The 16813-nt window shown below is 43.1% G+C and overlaps 1 protein-coding gene across 2 annotated transcripts in view; it reads right to left on the reverse strand.

Moving 5' to 3' along the window:
* The window catches only part of ARHGEF4 (Rho guanine nucleotide exchange factor 4), a 189935-nt gene that overhangs the window by 37465 nt on the left and 135657 nt on the right, over positions 1 to 16813 (reverse strand). Inside the window, exon 1 of one of the 2 annotated variants that reach the window (XM_074912677.1) lies at positions 1200 to 1388. The exons of the other annotated variant lie outside the window; for it this stretch is intronic. The gene's annotated coding sequence lies outside the window, so the exon portion shown is untranslated. Of the gene's footprint in view, positions 1 to 1199; positions 1389 to 16813 lie in introns of those variants that run through there. 2 annotated transcript variants of the gene reach the window in all.

Genomic DNA, 16813 nt, shown 5'->3' on the forward strand with positions numbered 1-16813 from the left:
ACACACAATCACATAAATAACTGGTACAGAGTACATCACTCATGATAACAGACACAACATGACCATCCAGCCTTTCTCAACATCAGATCAGACTTCAGGAGCCGTAAACATTCAAGTCTGAAAGGACTGCAGTAACTTCAACCATTAGTGCCAGCAAATGCACAACCCTCATGAAAGCTGTACTTAAACTGCAGATTACCTAACACACAAAATTAAGGATCCTGCTGAATTTTAAGGGCTTGGATATTTTTCACAGTCTCCAGCACAAATGCAAGCGGTGTCGTTAAGAACAGTGCACCGTGGTTTCCTTTCCAGTCTGTCTTCCTCCAGAAAGCGGTCTCCTTCAATGCCATCAAGTTGCTCCGGGGAGGTGCCAATGCCCAAGCCTGGAAGTGCTGTGATGTACAGGGCTGCTGATAAAAATATCATTGAGGTGAACAGGCCTGGACCGAGCATGCTGCTTTGCTGCCTTTCCTTCCTAATGGGTCTAGGATAGTGCTCCTTGAGTCACTTCCCCGCTGCGCATGGCTACCACTGGCCAGTGAGAGACATGTGGCCTGCAAGCAGCGTCCTGTGCTGTGGTTCTGCCAGCCATTTTAATACACGTATCAGGTAAGCACTAAGATATAATAAAGGAAACAGGATAAAAGCCAACAAAACACTCCTTCCACTCTGCTGCAGCATTTATTCAGCCCAAATTCCTGATGCACTCTACTGATCAATCACTTTGGGTAATTGGGCATTACTCACGCCGCCGCACAGCACAATGTTTGCAGTGGCAGAGCAACGGAGGCATTACGGGGTTCAGCCTTTTACAGCAGGTGTTTACATGTAGTAGGTCCTTGTGTAAGGGCTCGTTATAGGATGGCTGTCCCTCTGCAAACAAAGCAGCAGCACATTGGGCTTCTCCAGGGCTTAGAAGTGCTACGTATAGGCACGGTATCATCCTCGTTAGGAACGGAGGCTCGTTAGGACCACGGAGAGCGGTTACGATTAAGCAGGTTGGCTCGGTTACCTCTTTCCCTTTCTCTGGTTTAACGGTGATCCAGACGGCAAGGCACAGGTGATGACAGGAGGAGAGTGAGGGGAGCAGGGTGGGGAAGGAGGTGATGATTAAAAAACAAAGGAGGGATACTCTGAGACACACAGTTACCGTAACAGCAGACAAGCAGACCAGAGGCAGACAATGACAAGCTGACCTGCTGATTTGTTGCCCAGTCCTGGAAACCCCCATGCACCACACCACTACCGGCAGTCCTCCTTCAGTGAAATGCCAAAAGAAACATCAGCACCACGTTGACGATGATGAGGAAGAGCAGGATGACAAAGACCACTACCCGCTGGGTCTCTGGGTTCATGTTGCAGCGGAGGAAAGTGTGAAGCGCACTCCATTTGTGCCTGCTTCGGTCAGGGACCTTTGCCATGGTTTCAGCCCCCGGAAAAAAAAAAAAAAAAAAAGCGCGGCAGGCTTCTTAAGTGACCACTGTACAGCCCACAGCAGGGGCACTGATGGGGGCAGAGGTCTGTTAACAAAAGCTGTTTTGCAGCTCTCAAAAGCAGAAGTCTAAATGGTTCGGCACAGCCATAGCTGGTCCTGCACAGCACGTGTGCCAGAACGCCCCCTCCCCACCCCCTTATCTCAGGGGGATGCTATCAGCACATCCGTGGGTTTCCACATCTTCTTTGCCGAAGAAACGGTTGCCATCGCTTTAGCAGAAGGAAGACATTGAATTCCTTCTTGCAGAAAGCCCAAGCGTGCTGGAGCACTGCAATCCGGGCTGCGATATTGGCTTTCCAGAGAGCGGCTCAGCTATTTGCTGGGCGCCGTCTCCAGGATACATGCAGGCCTTAGCAACGCGGCAAGCGCCAGCCCGACGTGGCGGTGTGCAGGGGAGGCTTTTAAGGAGGGTCAGGAGTGGATTAGGCGGCTGCTTTTTTAAATCCTTCCACCCGCATTAAGAGTGTGCCAGCAACAGAGACAAGTCCTGCCAGAAGGCAAATTCCACTGCTCCAGGTGGGGCTGGGGAAAGCTGGCTGTGCCACAGCACAGGGGCATGGCGAGGGCTCACACGGCTTCCCGCACACCTGAGTGTGCAACACGCTGCTGGGTGTTTGTGAGGAGGATGGGGAGAGATGAAGGGGTGCCTGTTGGACTCTGCCATCCCCTTTCTGGCAGGATCCTGGAGCCAGAACGTCTAAAGGACTTGGCTGCCTCTGCCAATGCCTCCGTGGGACTGAGGCACTTAACTCCTAAATCTCCGCAACCAGAAAACCTCTAGTCAGCTCTGCAGAGCCCTAAACATGCTTTTATGAACTTAACATTTTGCTGCTGGTCTGTGAAGTTCACCAAGTATCAAGATGCCTCACAGATTCCCCAGCCTAAGCATAGCTCCCACCAATGTCTGATCACAGAATCGTCCAGGTTGGAAAAGACCTTGAAGATCAACAAGTCCAACTATTGACCTAACACTGACAGTTCCCAACTACACCATGTCCCTAAGCACTAAGTCAACCCAACTCTTAAACCCCTCCAGGGATGGGGACTCCACCACCTCCCTGGGCAGCCCATTCCAAGGCCTAACAACCCCTTCTGTAAAGAAATGCTTCCTAATATCTAGTCTAGATCAGGAACAGAATGAAAAGTCACTCCTCCTTGGAAAGGGCAGGGATGGTTCTTGGACAACACCCATTAGAGACAGGCTCTTTGACTACAGTTGCAGCCCTTTTCTTTCCTCTAGCCAGCAAAGTGGAGCCCACCTTCTACTCAACAGCCATCAGTAATAGCACTCCCCAGAAAAGAAAGAGCAGGACCCAGTATTCAAGACCTTCATGGATGGGAGGTAATTCCACATCTTTCAGTTCCCACATGCTCACCCAACACACACTCCCTTGTGAAACTGAGAAATGTGAATCCAGCAATCCAGGCCCTGGGCTAGATGATACAGTAGCTAGTGCATGGAGCTGGGTGCAAAGAGAATGACTCTGCAATTTACCCAGTAGTTTTAAACATGAAAAAAAAAAAAAAAAACAAAAAACCTCAACATGTGTATATATACACACACACATTCCTAGGAGCAGCATGTCTCCTCCCTTAAACATATTAACTGCTTAACACTGATGGTAGCATCCAACTCTGTGAAGGGCAACAGGGGAGCAGCCACATGATGTGGTATGAACAGAATGAACACAGCTGCTCTCCCAGTTGAGAGAATGCACATTAAAAAAGCTGTCTTTTCTCAGCTGTTTAGAACATCAGTGCCCATAACATTTCTTGAAGATCTGTATAGCTCCTGTATGTATCCCAGAACACAGCGGGTGAGAGATCTAAAAGGTAAAAGGTTTAAGAGTTATGGGTCTGGCTTTGTACTTTAAATTTTTTTTTTTTCCAAAATTGTGGTAACCTCAGGAAGGGTTATACAGAAAGTGCTAAGCAGTCAAACAACTTCCACTGTCTCCTTATGCTCCTGTAACATTTAAGGTATCTGTCTTTTTTGGGCATTATAAAATAAATTCTAGAATTACTTCAGTTTGCTGGTTTCTGAACTTAAAGATCTTGCAGATCTCCTTGTCTCTAGCCTGAATACAGAACAAATGGAACTGCATAGGACAAAGGCTTGTGCTCTTAGTGCAGCTTTGATAAGCAAAACTTCACATATGGAGCAAACGACTGGGATTCACAGGCTGCCCAAGCTCCCAAGTGTTTTTGAGTTTTTGGCCTGCATTCACTTAATGGCTTTGAAAAAACAGTCCTCCCTACCATATGCACTACAGAATAACACTTAGAATCCTAAGCTTGCAGACTTCAATTTAATGGAAGTTCTTCAAGCCCATGGCCAACTTGCATCGTTGCATTGTTCAACTCCTGGGCACTCTGCAAATCTTACCTGGTTTTGAAGGCTTTTCATGAACTGATTGAGTTTGGGCATAAGCCACCAAACTGTATTGGGGAGGGATGTGGATCTTCAGGAAAAGCTACATTATGGTGAATGGAAAGCACATCCTTTCTCTGAAATCTTCACAGCAACTACCATCTTCTCTAGTCACTTAGTACACTGAAAAGAAATATATAAATTCGTAACCCACCAAGACACACACTGGTGAATCAAGCTGGCAGAGGTATGTTGTTTGTGCCACAGGATACCAGGCAATCTCTAAAATCCATGATGATGTAATTCTCCATTAATCTCCTGAAATCTTTGCCAATCATTAACATGTGCAAGCATTTGAAGGTGAAAACACAGAAAGTTTGACTGAATATCTATAAAGACATCTTAAAGGGAAAAGTAGTTTTCTTGGACACTATTCTGAGACTGCCTGGAAGGAGAACTTGGAAGGAAACCAGTACTAAGGTGAAAATGCAGAATCAGGGAGGGAACATTTTCTCCTAACTTTATTGGAGCTAAGAAACATTCTAAGCCACAGTTATGTTCCTTTGCCTTTCTGATGTGCAGACCTAAGTGCCCTCCTGCACTACATTGCCTGGGCACATATAACATGTTTACCTTGTGTATTATACATCTTGGAGCATTACACAATTAATGTTAAATTGAGGTCACCCTTCTGACCCCACAGTGAATAAGCAAGCGTGAGTAGAAACTGGTCTCAACAAGGACAAAAAAAATAGAGTGACTCTAGCTGTGGCCTGACTTTTGTTTTCACACTGCAGAGTGACTTTAGTTGTGACCTGGCTTTTGTTTTCACCCCCACACAGTGAATCCCCTCACAGAGTCCTTCGCAGAGTCTGTGCATGGGGGTGTTACTTCCATGGTAACCCAAAGCGTTGGGGGGTGGCGTGTGGGTGTGTGCATATGTGTGTGTGTGTGTGTGTGTGTGTGTCTCCAGCTCCTGCTGCATGCTGCTAAACACCATGTGGCATTTTTCTATGACAAAAATAATGCTTCATTCTTATTCCTCACTGATCAGACGTACTTCTGTGGTAGGTGGCATCAGCAAGAGATGAAATAGCTGAAGATTTTACCTTGTGGCTTGTAGTAGAGTGGGACTTAGTTTGTATAACTATCACTGAGGGAGCACATTTCAAGTAAGTGTTGCACAATCTTAACTGGAATATAATTTGCAATTGTAATAATTTACTTCCAGTCCTTTCTCTAAGAGCCATTCTCAGCCAGGACTGCACCAAGGGAATAACACTGCCACTCAAATGATGCAAGGGGCGAGTGTAGAGCTGCCTTGAAGGCCTGATTGCACACAAAGCCATGCTGCAGTCAACACAAGTCGGTCAGTGACCAAACCTCGAGAGAGAAAATTATTCAAGAACCCCCAGTATAACAGTAGATAAAGCAGAAACAGAAGGACACTCCTTTACTTTTCACTAAAATTACATTAATTATTGTCCAGCCCTTACTTGTCACCTTGCTTGTATGAGCAGCAAATAGGGCATAAGATTTTGAAGACTGTTTTAGGTGTCAGTTTAGGAAGCCAGGAGCGTACAAACCAACCCACTTGTCTGCCAAATGAAAAGAGCATTTCAATATTGTAACAGCTGAACTGGGAACCGAAAGGAATTTGTATATAAATGTGAAAAATTAATAGCTGCAATAAGCAGCACGGGTGCTTTAGTAGAACAAGCAAATAATAGAGGAGACAAGCAGAGAAACTATAACCAGTGCACTTGGAAAGCAAAGATCATGTGCCCTAGTGAGGCCTCCCGGGGCAGCTGTGCAGTGGGGACCAGCCCCATCATCACCCTTCCCCTCTCTCACAAGAGAGCAGACTTGGAAAGCAAGGCTCTGAGTATAAGCTAGATACCATGCTGAAGCACATTTCCAGGACTTCCTGGAAGCACAAACAGGGCTGTGCTTTCTACAAGTACAAAATACAGTGCAATTCAACTCCTCCTAAAGCCAAGGACACATTAGTATTGCAGGCACACATAAACTGCTCAAAATCAGTAGAGGAAAAAAGAACACTCTTACTGGGACATTTATCAACACCCTCTCTCCAACGAGGTGAAAAATGTGTCAAAATATTAACAAGTAACAAAGACAGGAGAAGTGGTGCTAGAGCTGAACCTGGATTAGACCCATCTGACACACAGACTCCTACTTTCCGCCCCATTCTCCAGGCAGGGCACAGAGCACAGACAAACCGGGCAGTCAGCTCGGGGTGTGTTTGCCTGCTCTGCTCAGCAGAGCTTTGCATACCATGCAAACACGGCACTGAGGATGCGAATGAGAACTTCTCTGCAAGTCTTCCTAAGATGTTTCAAAATAGGGTATCTTCCGAGGTAGCACTATGCTCTCTTTTTACACTAGTGAAGCCACAGACACAAATACGACCCTCCCTGACCCTCTGGTTGGCATCACTGACTCTTTGGATGCTGTGTATACAGAACTACAGAGGAAGAGAACATGTTCAACACATACAGAAACCTTCAACAGTTCAACAGCCAGAGTAACAAATTTCACCTGGATCCATACAACTGGTTTTATTTTTTTTCCCCCTTTAACCTTTCTTTGACATAAAAATCACTAAATTATTACCGCCCTTTTCATAACACAGAGCTATTGAATAACTTCTTGAAGAAGAATTTTTATTTTTTTAATGGGTGATGAAAATAGTTCCACCTAGTAACACTGGGGTGATTGTACCATTTCAAATGCATCTTTAAAAGAAAAAATAAAATAAAATAAAAAATCCAGGCTCTGAGTGGACATTCAGTGGACAAATTTCTACTCAGTTTTCAGTTCAGCAACTGAAAGCAAGGACTGAGAATGAAATTGTGAGAGGGGCAGGCATTGCTACCTGCAAATCAATTCATGAAAATCAAGTTTCCTTAACTCCCAAATCTTCCACTATCACACTTTACCCAGCATCCAAACTAAGCAACTATCAACCCTGTTATGCATTGAATTAACCCTCAGTAACAACTGCAGCTAACACCTCCCAAAAGGATGTCATTCACTGTTGAGCTGTGGCCAGAAAACATCAAAACAAGTACAGTTTCTTAAACTGCATATGATCATGTATTTCTAAAATGGAAAACAGGCTGTCAAAGGCCCACAATTTGCTCTGAATTTTACAGTGTGTAACACTGTTTTACTAGAGTACAGCTACACCCACTGTATGTTTCTCTAGCTAGTACTGCATGGTTTAAGCCCACACAACTTTACAGCCAGTACTTCCCTGGACAGTTTACTCACATAATCCTGCCAAAATGTTACAAGCTGTTCTCTTCCTTGAGTACTAAGATGCACGAAATAATTTTCAATGGAAAGAAAACTGGCCTGACAGTTTCTCTGTGTAGTGCATAGATTAAGGCATGGCTGCATTGGCACACTTCAAGAAAAACATCCATTTAGATGGGCCACCCTGGACAACAATTTAAAAAAAAAAAAAAAAAAAGACGACAGGATCTGCTTCGCAACCAACATTTTGTTTTCAGACTAAAGCTAGAAGGTCTTCCAAGTTCTCCTAAAGCAAGTTTTATTTTCAAGAACAGCAACAATAACTACTAACATGTTTGAAGCATCTGGGGAATTTTGTCATGGCCCAGAGCTCCAGTGTCAGAGGAACCACGTTGCTGCTGTGAGCCAGGTACCGAGACAGCACATCCCACACGATTCTGCAAGTGGAGGCAAGTGAGCTTCCAGCATCACACGCAGAGGATGACATATTTCCAGGATGGCTTGGGCTAGTGCATCTGGGTTTGACTGAAGGTGGCAAATTCTCTCTCAATACTGAATGACAGATGACAAGCAAGAGATACAGACAGGACCGGCCTGGGAAACAAAACAAAGCGTTATGATAGATGTGGTGGAGCAAGGAACAAGCAGAGACAATCAAAGACAGGCTGGAACAGTCCATGCGATAGCCTAGGAAAATGGATCTAAATACAAGATTGGACAAGGCAGAACAATGGATGCTGTACTAATGATGCTCTCAAATAAAGACAACCTGAATGGGATATACAATAAGAAGGATGGATAGAAAAAGAAATGCTGCATCTTAGAGATGTGGCAAGATTAACGGTTTGAATGCAATAGCTAGAAAGGGGTCAGAATAGGTGACAGAGCTGAGAAACAGGGTGGTGACAACATCCTTAATGACTGAGGGAGGAGGTGTTCAGGAGATACTAAAAGTTATTTTAATGGGTTTTTTGAGATGAAAATTTGACAGCCACAGATGATACAGAAAGAGAAGGAATGGTCTTCATTTGGGCATTACATGGGCTGGAACAGAGAAATAAGGGAGAAACAGAGACAAAGAAATACTCTGACAAAAGTCAGTGAAAGGAGAGAGGGAAAGAGGCATGGGTAGAGTTGTGGGACCTGAAGCAGGTGAAATCAGAAGAAGCTGCAACGAAGCCAGTAAAAATAGATAAAGTGAGTGAGAAGGGGCAAGGTGAGTGACAGGATGAATGTGGTGACTAACATGGGGTAGAGGAAGATGCATAATGTACAGAGCTGAAAAAACACTAAAAGACAATCCTTGTAAGAGTTTTTAAGAGAGGTGTCTGGAGAAGGGTGGAACTGGGACAAACTTTATACTTTGGTTGTTTCTAGACCATAAGACTCATTTCTTTCTGACTATACTGAAGTTTTCAAAAAGTCATGTGGTTTTGGGCTGTCTGGCATATTCTGTTGAGCCCACATATTATAAAACGTGAGTACGTGGTTCCTTTAGCTGTCATCTTTAAAAAAATGCGTTTGGTTGCAGAGCAGTGTTATGACACTTCTCTGATTGCTCAACCTCCTCACCTTACAGAATACACCTGTCTTGTACATGTAGAAAATAGGAAAACCGCTTACAAGTAACAGCTCTATAAAGTTCTTCCAAGCTAGCATGTAATAATGTTACGTTGAGAATGCTCCTTCATTGTCTTCTGATGCAATTAAAGCAGCCAAAGGAGGGCTGGGGAGAACAACATGTTCCATGGAGTATAAGAATGAGAAAAGCCATGAGAGGGTAAAAGACATATATAAGCTGTATATAAGAAACAGGACAGACATTTTTATGTCCTACACCACAGAAAAGCAGGGCAGAAATTGGACATGGTCAAGCAGGCTTTCAAAGCCACCTTTTCCTGATACCTCTGTTTTAGCTAGCAGGCCAGAAAAAAAACGCAGCAGAACAACACACCCTGAAGAACAAGTCTTGATGGGCTGTTCTCCAACAGCCTGACCCATCAACTAAGAAATCAGTAACAAGTTAAACCTCAGAAGCAAGCTTGGTAAGTGGCTGTCGAGGTGATCAGCAAGGCAAGGCTGGGAAATTGATAGCCCCAACAGTGAATGAACAAGGTGCCCCTTTGCTTTACTAGTAAAGCATCCATTAGGGACAGAGGAACATGAAAAAACAGGGCGTTCAGTCTGTATTGCATAGCTCAAGCTGCCTGCTTTCATTTCACAAAACCTGTTGACATGAAGACTTGCCAGTGGCAAGTCAGTGGAAGAGTTAGAAGCAGGATCCTCTCTAAAGATTATAGATAAAACCAGCTAAAAGTAGGATTGAAAAAAATAACTCCCACAAACACCTTTCTAGGTTCCCTACAACTGCACCTGCCCCTCAATCCAAAATTTCAAGAAAGAAGCTGAACTGGATGTTCAGCCACTGTAAAGCAGCACCGCTCTACTCATGTCCTCCAAGGCCATGATCACACTCCACAGCTCCATGCAAATCTGCCTGACAAGTATGTGCTACCCGGAGGGCGGCCAGCCAGCCCCACACTGCGAGGGACAAAGGCTGTTCTGTTCGCCTGCCTGTGGAGCGCGCGGGTGTTTAAGTGTGGGAGTAGTGGGGTTAATGCAAGTAACATTTCCTCATTTTGCTGCGAGGAATGGGCGTATGACTGACCTGCCCTGGAACAGTGCCTCTCGAAGGCATGCCAAGGGCACGGAGCAAGGGCTGGCCCCCAGCACCCCAGAGGGAGGGGGAGTCTTTCCATGAGTCTCAGGAAAAGTGGGGTTTGGCACTTCAGCAGCTTGGTTGCTGTCTTTGATCTTTCTTCCCTCTACAGCTCACACAGTTTTGCTGCTTTCAGAGTGATAATATAAAGTTGCAAGGAACATGCCAATGCCTTCACTGCATTAAAGCATCACTGAACCTGCTGCTAACTCTGCCTCAGTTCAGTGAGTGTAGACCAAGGGGCCTTGGTCACAGGACAAGGCTGAAGCTGACAGGGAAGATCTTTTAAGGGATTAACAGTGCTCTCTGAAGGGCCAGAAGAATCAGGAGGGATTTTATTTTTCCACCACAGTGTTCAAACATCTTGTGGGGATTAGGGGAAAAAGAAAACTTTGTAGAGAAGAGCTGCTCTAAATCAGGATTTGGAGAGAGGAGAACAAATCCAAGATATGTTCTGATATCAAAACCATGCTGAGAGGAACCTGAAGCACAAGTATGGTATAAAACCAGATATATTCACTCCTCTGTCTCTATGCAAACACTTAAACCTGGAATAAACTCTACACTAACCTTTACCGAGCATTCCTACTCTGTCACATTCCTTCTTTATCCCGTGCTCTCAGCAAATCTTTGTACTCCAATATCCCCTTTGATATTGTGCTGTTATCCATCACAGGTGTTTCTTCAAATAGCAAACTGGGGCATGGACATCCCAAAACCTATTTTTAAAATAAAGACATTGGCAGAATGAATTGTAACAGCAAGATTCTGCAAAACAGACTTGTCTTTGCACACCACCAGGATACCACTTCAAGCAGGAATAACTGCAGTTTAATCTATGCTACACTTCTGAAGTAAAGTCTTAGAAGGGGTGCAATTATTGCAGTGCTTCTAATGCTCTTGTTCCCATAGAACAGCGATTGAGAGTTAGGTACCAAACCAAGGATCCCTGAACACCAAACAAGGAGCTCCCAAGGATAGCTAGTAAGATACGTCAAGGACAGAGGCAAGTTCCTTCTCTGTATCAGACACAGGGCAGGTCTGGAAGCAAGGCTCCCACTTTTCACATGAATGGTAAAATCACTCATCTTCACCTGCTCACAGGTTATCCTTGGCTGTCGTTGCACAGGGTCTGATTGAGCATCTACACTCCACAATTAGGTCCTGCAAGCAACACTGGTTGAAGGATGGCAGATTAGAAAGCCTGTGAGAGCCCTCAGCATTAGGGACCATCAGGGCCTCAGAGGGCTAGCGCCTGCCTGCCACACTAACGCAGGGGCAGCAGATCAAGGTTTTGAAGATCTCAGTGATAAACCATGTTAGAAGTGGCAGGCAGGAAGCTGAGACCTACAAATGTAACCCTTAGCAGATTAAGAGAGCTCTTTAACGGGTTGCAAAATATTGGTAGTTGGTTGCAGCCTTCAACATAAAGAGAAAACTAACTCTTGTGATTAGCATCAGTAGACACACCATGTTTTCTTTAAGTGGTGGGGAGCATCAGACAGGTTCTAGGAACCCACGGATACACTGGATAAGTTACAAGCAGACTTTGAGATGATTTGGCACAAGTAACTTCAGGAGTTAAACCACTGCTGGATCGATCATTTTTTCGCAAAGGAGAAAACTATTTGTGGAGCCAAACCTCTCTCTGCACCCCAGTAACTGGGAACACATTTAAAGCCAGCAAACAACAGACATTATTAAGGTTCCCTTAATACTTGCAGGCTATCATTAACAAGCGCTAGCAGAAGCTGTTGGAGCCTTTACAATTTAAGAGCTGGCAGGGCTGATGTAAGAACTCCAAAGCCATCATGCTGTCTCCAGTTATTTCCTTTGAGTGATGTATTTAGGTCTGGTTTACAGCCACAGATGAAAGTTTGGGCAGTGCCTTCCCCTCTTCAAACATGTTGGTATGCGTGTGGGGACATACCTGTGCCCACAAAGAGGTGAAACACAGAGGCTGCCACTCCTGTTCTGCTTCTTCAGTTTGCCTCCTGGAGGGAGGAGTTCAGTTAGATCCATTCAGAGACCAACACCATAACCCAGTCATTGCTTTATACATGTGCAGGGCCCCTTCCACTGTAACACCTCAACACTTTGTTTAGGGGCTAAAACTGTGACAGACCCCCATGGGCTACTCTTGCCCCAAGAACTAAGCTAAGCCTGGGGGTTTTTTTGTTTGTTCCTAATGAGTATCATATTAATAGGGCTATTTAGAGAAAGCATGGGTCTAGCAAAGAATTATATATTTTATAGAAATGATTCTGTGTGGATTGAACTCCTGCTGGTGGTGCGTACGCTACAGACCACAGCATACATGGTATGGGATCTACCTACCCACACCTCACATGTATGTGTGGGAACAAGCATTTGGATTGCCAGGAGCTCACTTCATGACTGCAAACATGAAAGCTCATCCCATTTCTCCCACCATTCTAAAAAACCCCAACACCCATTTGCAAGATAGTCTTTCCCCAGATGAAGATAATCCACAGTGCTGAGTGAGCTACACTGGCTTCCATCACCTTCTCTTCATCTTCAGCCTGCTGGGGGAGAGTCCCTTGCACAGGCAATGACCAAGTCCTAATGCTGACAAGGACACAAAAAAGTGGCTCAGAGCAGCCACAGCTGCTCATGGTAGAAAGCAGAAATATGGCTCTGGCAGCCCCTGGGATACTTAGGTCCCAGTCCTGATGTTTGATGAGACATAATTGCTATAGAATATTCGAATATACTTGATTTGTTTTAAATCCATTGCAAAAAGCTCTCTGAAGCGACCTTAGAAGTTTGCAGACCCCAACTGTAAAAACTAAATCCATCAGGCTGTGAAAGTTACAATTCTGACTCTCTACTGTGAACGTTCACATCTGAGCCCTACACAGTTACACCAGCACTTGGGACCAGAAACTCAGATCCAGTAAAGATTTATGTCCACTGGGGAACATTATTTCTTGTCCTCAACAGCACTGAGCTTTATACAGTACTCTGCAAATAAATCCTAATTGCTGCTTCTGGACCACAATTGTCAACCTTAGCTGCAGAAATAGAAAAGACACAAAAGCGTGAATTAAGCCCTCTGGAAAAAAAGGGGGGATGGGCATGGAGGGGAGGGGGGTGGGGGAGATATTTGTTAACTGGTTTCTGTTTGCTTTAGTATCAGTTGCGAGAGCAATATACTCACGTTAAAACATAAAAGTGGCAATAAATCTCCTCTCCCAGATTACACAGGAATGTTATATATTGTTTCCATATAATCAATAATTCTAAATTTTGTTTTCAGTCTGGAAATCTGTTGTTACCATAGCTTTTTCAACATATTCTGTGTTCTTTTTAAAAAAAAAGGATGATAAAATTTTGCAGCACTATTTTAAATTTTTTCCATCTTTTGAAATTTGTCCTCATACAGTACACAAGAGAATTCTATTAATTGGAATGTAGATAAATAATGCGAAAAATGCTATGAAGGATATTATTCACATTTAACAAAATTAAAATACGTTGTTCTGATTTCATCTGCATTAACATTTTATGAGTTTGGGGATTTGTTTTCCGTTTTTGTTTGTTTGTTTTTTAAAAAAAACAGTTTACGTGTCTGTCTTGTTTAAAATTGGCTGTGCTTGGAGAAGCACTGAGTGAGCCCAGACAACTTCTCAGTGAGTGATCAAAGAGCTTAGTAACAAGAATAATGCTTTAGAGACTCAACAGCCCCAGTGGTATGCTGCTCAGTAAGACAGAGAGAGGACAGCTAGAGTATCTGCCGCCTTTGGTATGTGGCAGATGTATTGTTTGTGCCACTTCCTGAACATTTTTCTGTATGAATTACTTTGTTAAGTCAGAAACACATATGTTGGAACCAATTAGCTTAATTGCATCTTGCCAACAAGCACTGGTTAGCACAAACATCTGTAACATACTACAATATTGTCACTTTAAGACATAAGGCAATGGTGTTACATGTCTTAGATAAAATCCCAGTCTGCTGAAGCTGATGAGTTGTGCATTTCCTTAAGAACCACATACCAGATTCCAAACTTATCAAACACAAAGCCGTAAGAGATAAGGAAAACACAAGGAGTCTTGCTGTTATTTTCCAAACATGTAGTATCTTGCTTTCACAAGATGGGGACAGTATTGTTCATCTAGGGCTGGAAGGGGCTAAACACTCCACATGTTGAACTGCAATAGCAAATAGCATTTCTTCTGAAGCACAGAGCCATATGGACCCTTCGCACAGCAGGTCAGGACTATCCCTTTGTACACATCAGATATTTCTAAGCAAACAGGCCTAAGCCTACTTGCCGAGGCCAATTACTTGATAAGCAGTATAGTCTTCCTCATTATCACCATGATCACTCAAGAGCTGGGCAGGCAGGCTTTTTATATGCTTAATCCCTTATGTTCTCGACTTCAGTCTACCTGTAACACATTTCATGAAGCTTGAAGCTATGTCTGTCCTATATATAATATTTCTGCACTGGAAGGACAGAACCACAATGCAATTGCAATATAGATTTTTCTCTTGCCACATTTTAGCTAATTATACTGTGGAAGCAAAAAGATGCAAGGATAGAGTCTTTATCCGGAACAAACAGAAAGTAAACTCCACTAGGTACAAACTAAACACAAAAATCTCTTTTTCACAAGCATCAGGAAAGCATTTGAAGGAATGTCAAACACATGCCCCAAGAAAATGACTTTCCGTGCCTCTTTTCTCATCTCAAACCCTTATTATTACTTTTTGATTGATTTTTCTTGGCTCTTACACACTGTCATACTGATCTTCTTAGGTGGGCTCTATACAATCTTCCCAGATTTATCCCTCAAGTCTTCTTGCCAATAAATTATTCTAGTTTTATGAAAGGTTTCTTTTTTATTTCATAACCATTTTCTCTTGATCCAAAATGAACTAAAACTAAAATGTGTTTTGTTTTTTAATGCAGCACTTGGTCTGCCAAATGCCTTAAAAATGTATTTCAACCTTCTCTTTATTTGAAAGCTGCTTCTTCCAAGGTGGCTAAGAATAATGCTGTTGCCATAGTTTCCTTATCCATGACCAACAAAACGCAATTTGGAATATAATAAAACAAAGACAAGACTACTCACAAAATGTGACTAAATGATTGGACATCGATATCTTCACCCTACATCACTCCGAGCGATACTACGGAAAATACTCAAGACTAATCAATATCCCGCTTTTGGTCCAGGAGGGAAGGTGAAAATAAGCCTGTCCAATTGCCAGCTATTTGAGATACTTCAATTCCAACACTTAAGATGTCTGTTCATCTAAAATCTGTACCTAACAGATTTAGTATTTCACCTCAGACATTTTGTATTTTATTGCAGTTTTTTGTTCCAGGAAGTGATTGTGTAAGAAAGCACTTTTCTAAGGCTCAGTGAAGCTAAGTGATGGATTAATTACCCACAGGAACCAGTTGACAAAGTAAATAATGTACTGCCTGTTCTTACAGTTTTGTTGGCCCCTGAACAGGCAAGCTTCTAGGGAACAAGCCAAAAATAATCTTTTTTCTTCCAGTCAACTGCCCAACAAAACCCCACATACACTTCAAAGACTATATGAATTACACCTGCTTTGGACACATTCATTTGCTTTTCTGATTAGAAGTTAAATGATAGAATTTTACTCTAATAAAATGAATTTTTAAGAAAATAAAGAAAAACAATTATTCTCAATAATAGTGATGAAAGAGAAAACCACAACATGTATGATGGACCCACTGCCAAGTTAATTTTTTTCTTGATTTTAAAGAGTAGTAAAGATTTCCTTTTTAAAAAAAAATAAAATAAAATAAAATTATTTTGCCTTTTCCTTTAAAAAAAGAAACAAAAATCCAGAGGATGTTCTGTCTGATGAGACACACTAAGAAGGCTTACCAAGGCAAGAACCTGAACAGGAGGGAAGCAGAATCCTCCCACTGTGCTCTCAGTGCACACTATGGGACTGAGTCCTGTGGTACCTGGGACTCTCTCACAAACACACCAGATAAATGTGGGAGAATAAAACTCAAGATTTCTGGTGTTCTACTAATGTTTGCTTGCCAGTGACAACAGCCCAAAACAGCTGAGGTTAAATAAAAAAGCTCTGGCCATGATTTGATAACCCCCAGATGCAAGCAATGGTTGAATAGAGCATGTCTCTTGCTTACCTGAGGCACCCGGGGCTGTAGTCAGGTATTCTAAATATTAGGAACAGGAAAACTGCTAGAAAACCATTTGCTATGTTGTTTTTGCTGTTTCCCTCACTATGCTACTTTCTGGAGCTTTTGCAGACCCCAGAAGCACCATCACTGTCCATATGGACATACAAGCACAGAGCCTCAGTCAACATAGTTTCAGTTATAGCTTAGCCTCAAGAAAGTATAACACATCTTTTATCCTTGCCTTCTCATCTTGTGAAGGTCGTGTAAAGGTAACTGAGTATAGGGAAGGGAGGAGGAAGGTGTAAGCATGCAAGAGAACTCATCCCACAAGAGAAGCATTCTGTGTGCAACAGGATGCCAGTTCTAATGCATTAGACAAAACCATTATATTTTTGCAGAAAAAACATCTTAAATCCTATTAATAGGTTGCTCATCACATCAGTTAAAGTAAGTAGTACATTTTAGAATTGCTGATCTCAAGTTAATCAGCGTCAGCACTATAAAAGAAAATGGCTAACAGCAGAAAGGCATGTCTTCCACATCCCTGGAGTGAGTTTACTGCGGAACAGGAAGAAGCAGTGAAAACCAAACCTACATTAAACTTTGCACCCTTCTCACCTACCAATACATTAGTACGTCGACCATCATTTTTTTTCAACATTTCCTTTATGCTTTCAGTGGACCACATTTTGAGTCTCACACCAGACCGGACCAGGCTGCTTGATAATAGTTTTAAACTTCCCATCCAAAAAACATCTAAGAGGAGAGCTCAGGGCCTGTGGCTC

This window comes from Athene noctua, chromosome 8 (assembly GCF_965140245.1).
Source record: "Athene noctua chromosome 8, bAthNoc1.hap1.1, whole genome shotgun sequence".
Classification (NCBI taxonomy): domain Eukaryota; kingdom Metazoa; phylum Chordata; class Aves; order Strigiformes; family Strigidae; genus Athene; species Athene noctua.